The following is a 5,000-nucleotide window of genomic DNA, read 5'->3' on the forward strand; positions in this document are numbered from 1 at the left end:
AGAAATGAGATAAAGAACGAGAGAATCCGTGTTATAACTAAATAAAATCGTGAAACACAAGTGTCAGATCAAGTTGTTTCATGGCGCAAGAGACAGAGGCAAAAGGACAAAACAAGAAGGTAGATAGACAGATGGATATAAAGATCAACTTAATGTCATTTAGATGAAAACGCTTGTGAGTGATGTGGATAGGGAGAGGATAAAATGAACAGACAGGCGAATTGATAGACAGACAAGTAAACATAGAGAGACACAGAAATCTCACGTAACTTACCAAAGTGACAACAACAGACGAATGGATGAAGTTATGAAGTGATAAAAGAGAGATGTGCATTAGCTACGTCTATCCTCTAAACAATCACACAGTTACACAGAGTACGTGTATGTGTGTGTATGTGTGTGTGTGTGTGTGTGTGTGTGTGTGTGTGTGTGTGTGTGTGTGTGTGTGTGTGTGTGTGTGTGTGTGTGTGTGTGTGTGTGTGTGTGTGTGTGTGTGTGTGTGTGTGTGTGTGTGTGTGTGTGTGTGTGTGTGTGTGTGTGTGTGTGTGTGTGTGTGTGTGTGTGTGTGTGTGTGTGTGTGTGTGTGTGTGTGTGTGTGTGTGTGTGTGTGTGTGACAGAGATAGATAGATAGATAGATAGATAGATAGATAGATAGATAGATAGATAGATAGATAGATAGATAGATAGATAGATAGATAGATAGATAGATAGAGAGACAGACAGATAGATAGATAGATAGAAAGAGGGAGAGAGCGAGATAGATAGATAGATAGTGAGATAGAGAGATAGAAAGATAGATAGAAAGAAAGAAAGAAAGAAAGGTTCAAACACAAGTTGTGTTCCTTAAGAGCAAAAACTAAGATTCTGTGGTCTTAATATCAGGCAGAAATTGGAAGTAGAAATCTTTTGTTTCCTAAGGCGTTTGTTTTTGTTATAATTTCAGAATCTCAATTAGCCAAAATAGTTAGTTCTATCAAGCACTCCGGTTCTTATACCACGTTCTTTAGTGTCATCAAGTTTCCCATAGAATTTGCTAAAACATGAAAAGAATACAACATGTTAATGCAAAATGCCCGTAAGCTTATTTACTTGAAGGCTGAGGGGACAAAACATGACGTGCAGACGAAGATACGGACAAACAATCACGACTCTTATAATATAGATGAGGTTATCATTGCACTGAATAGTTAAAGACTGCCCTGATTAATCTCTTTATCACGACGATAAAGTTATGGTTATGGATAGAAGATACTGATTCAGAAAAGAGAGCATCTCACCATTCCATCCTTACGCAGTGGGAAGTGAGAAACCTCTAAGAGGGTGAAGCTCTGTCAGTTACGGTAAGCCGCTGATGTTAGGTCGACTCGCCCCCTGGCCAGGACAGCCGGGGGTACCAGCGCGACATAACTCGCATCAGGTCTCAGAATTCGAACTCACAACCACCTTCTGATCAATTTGACACTGGTTAACTTCTTTCCTAGGATGGTATAATTTGACAGTTTTATTTTTGGTTAAATGTAGACGATTTCATTCATGTGATGGGTTTTAGAAAATTCATTTTGGTTGGTGCTCTATCAGTGCTGCCGGGGTACCAACGCGACATAACTCGCATCAGGTCTCAGAATTCGAACTCACAACCACCTTCTGATAAATTTGACACTGGTTAACTTCATTCCTAGGATGGTATAATTTAACAATTTTATTTTTGGTTAAATGTAGACGATTTCATTCGTGTGATGGGTTTTAGCATCAGGTCTCAGAACTCGAACTCACAACCACCTTCTGATAAATTTGACACTGGTTAACTTCATTCCTAGGATGGTATAATTTGACAATCTTATTTTTGGTTAAATGTAGACGATTTCATTCATGTGATTAGTTTTAGAAAATTCAATATATCTAAACCTCATTTTGGTTTTGGCTCCATCTATACATAATTAATTCTAACGATTCTTTGGGGAATATTCTTGAGATTGTCACCAAAATTAACGTTAACATTAGGATTTTGCTTTTAACGTTAATAATTCGTTAAATAACTGTGAAGGACATTTTAGGCCGACAGAGCCCATGGCAAGGTCTAATGAACGTTAACCTTATTAAGTGGTGGCAGGAACCGGTCTCAGGGTACGAGGTGCTTCAGCGAAGCAGAAAAATTGAATTAGAAAAAAAAATCCTTCTTATTTGGAAATAAAGAAGATCGTGTAGAAAATGGACCCGTTAATTCCTCTTTAGGCAGTCAAAAATAGAGGAAGACCATTGAGAATCTGCGGTTTTAGTGAAGTGGTTTTTTATTAGGCAAAGGAAAATGTACTCTTAGAATATAAAATGACCTTGCAAGTGCCCTTTTAGTGCTCTTGGGTCGAGATCGTATTTGCAGAATGAATCTGTATAATGAACCTCGGAGTTGTTCTCGAAGGAAAGAAAGAAAAAATACGAAGAGAAAAATCGTTTCAGAGAAGTGAATAGCATAATGGGCTAAGAAACCGTTTAGGTCTTATAAGCTTATGAGATAATGGTTTGAGAAATAGCAGTTCCCGAGATGAATAGTTTGAGAAAGAGAGGATAGAGAGGTCAAATATATATATATATATATATATATATATATATATATATATATATATATACATATATATATATATATATATATGTATATATATACATATATATATATATGTATATATATAAGTATATATATGTATATATATATATATATATATATATATGCATATATATATAAATATATATATATATATATATATATATATATATATATATATCTTGCAGCTACGGGAGGATGAGAGAATAAATAATTAGAGTTTGAGAAACAACGGACCTGAAAGTCAGGCCGTAGGAACTAATAGTTTGAGAAATGATAGCTCGAAAACTCTTGAGAAGTAATAGTTTGTAAAGTAATGTCTCGAGAAATTGATGAAGAAAAGAGAAGGAGAAGTCGAGGACCTGTCGCAATTTAGGAAAAGAGTTGGTGTAGAGAAAAAAAAAATATATATATGTATAAGAAGAAAAAAAGTACAAGAAAAAAGACTATGATAACATGCGACCTAAAGAACTGAGGTTTCAGTTACAAAAAGAAAAGTAAAGACACACTTGGAAATGAGAAGTAAACTAGAAAGATAAAAATACAAAGAAGGGTAAATATATTTTCTACCGCTATGTAGCATTTGGTTTCCAGAACGTCTTTACATCTACGTTCTTTGGATCTACCTGAAGGTCTAAGAACGTAAAAAAATATTTTTTCTGAAGATCCTTATAGCACTAATTACCAACATACACGAAGAGAAAATCAAAATTAAATATCATATGAACAATTATGAAAGGAGACGAAGAACCTATTAAGGTTAAGATGTAAAAGTAAAAATTTGATAAATGTAAAGAAAACGGAGAAAAAATAAAACACGGTAATGATGACCAACAAATTTAAAGAACCATGAGGAAGTGGGCAAGACAGGACTTCAGATACAGAAAAACCATAACATCTGAGAAACGGAAATGTATAACGATAATGAAACTTCGAGAATAATGAGAAACAGGGTAAGACAACAAGACCTCAAATAAAGAAAAATCATAATGACTGAGAAAGGGAAAGGTGTAGCGATAAAGATGAACAAAGGACAAGGAAGAGGAAGACAATGGCTGATAAATAGGACCTGTAATGAGAGGGGAGGTAAAGAAAAGATAATTACGGGGGTCGTTAGCCTCAATAAGAGTCATGAAGGAGTTGTCCAGGAAAAGAGGAAGCACATATAAAGATAATCAAATTACGAGCAGTCTACAGGGACTGGCTCATAATATTGCGTCATGAGAATAGAGCTTGATAGTCGAGTATAAAGTTAAATCTCCTGGAAAGATGCAGAGTGTGGGGTGATCTAATAGAGGTGTTTAAGTATATCAAAGGCTTTAAATTCTGCAAACAAGGTCATCATATTAAAACAACAGGGCATGACTCGCAGTAATGGTGAGTATGAAGTTAAATCTTCTGGAAAGATGCAGAGTGCGGGGTGATCTAATAGAGTATTCAAGTGGATCAAAGGCTTTAACAAGGGTGATGCAAATAAGGTCATCATATTGAAACAACAGGGCAGGACTCGTAGTAATGGTCATAAACTAGACAAATTTAGATTTAAGAAGGAAATAGGCAAGAATTGGTTTACTAATAGAGTGGTTGACTAATGGAATGAACTTAGTAACCATGCAGTAAGCGCTGAAACTATCAGTTGTTTTAAGAAACGATTGGAAAACTTTATGGATGGGGATGATAGGTGGTGATGGATACGGAGCTGTCTAGTGTAGGCCTTATGATCTCTTGCAGCTTCCTTCATTCTTATGTTTTTATGAGAGTGGTTCATGAGAGTGAGTTTTGGGGAATAACGCCTACGAGTAGGTCATGAAGGAAGATCCTCCAGGTCTGTCGTGTGAATGGTTATGAGAGTAGATGATGAGAGTATATCATGAGAGTAGATCATGAGAATGGGTCATGGGAGTATATTCGAGTGTTGAAAAGATATACGGTTTTATGGGGGGGTCACATCAGACCCCGTCCGGCAAAAACATGCCAAGACGTGGTGAAGACCGGTTTGGACGTAGTGACGACTGATATGCAATCAGTGCTTGGACGGGATAAACCTGGATCAGCTTTGGTTCTGCTCAAAATTTACATAGCGAGAGCGTAGAGGACGGAGTGGCGACCGCTTGCAGACTTAGTAAGGACCACTTCTGATGTGACTGCCCCTTTACGCTATTTTGAATATGTAAATGGATGTTATGTTATGTTATGTTATGTTATGTTATGTTATGTTATGTTATGTTATGTTATGTTATGTTATGTTATGTTATGTTGTTATGTTGTTATGTTGTTATGTTGTTATGTTGTTATGTTGTTATGCTGTTATGTTATGTTATGCTATGCTATACTATGCTATGCTATGCTGTGCTGTGCTGTGCTGTGTTGCGTTGAGTTGTGTTGTGTTGTGTTGTGTTGTGT

General features: G+C 36.2%; 1 protein-coding gene across 3 annotated transcripts in view; it reads left to right on the top strand.

The window, feature by feature from the left end:
- Nucleotides 1-5,000, top strand: part of LOC143036805 (uncharacterized) — a 1,429,357-nt gene that overhangs the window by 1,119,507 nt on the left and 304,850 nt on the right. The gene's annotated exons all lie outside the window — the stretch shown is intronic.

This window comes from Oratosquilla oratoria, chromosome 2 (genome assembly GCF_046742065.1).
Source record: "Oratosquilla oratoria isolate Oo_2021 chromosome 2, ASM4674206v1, whole genome shotgun sequence".
In the NCBI taxonomy this organism is placed as follows: Eukaryota; Metazoa; Arthropoda; class Malacostraca; order Stomatopoda; family Squillidae; genus Oratosquilla; species Oratosquilla oratoria.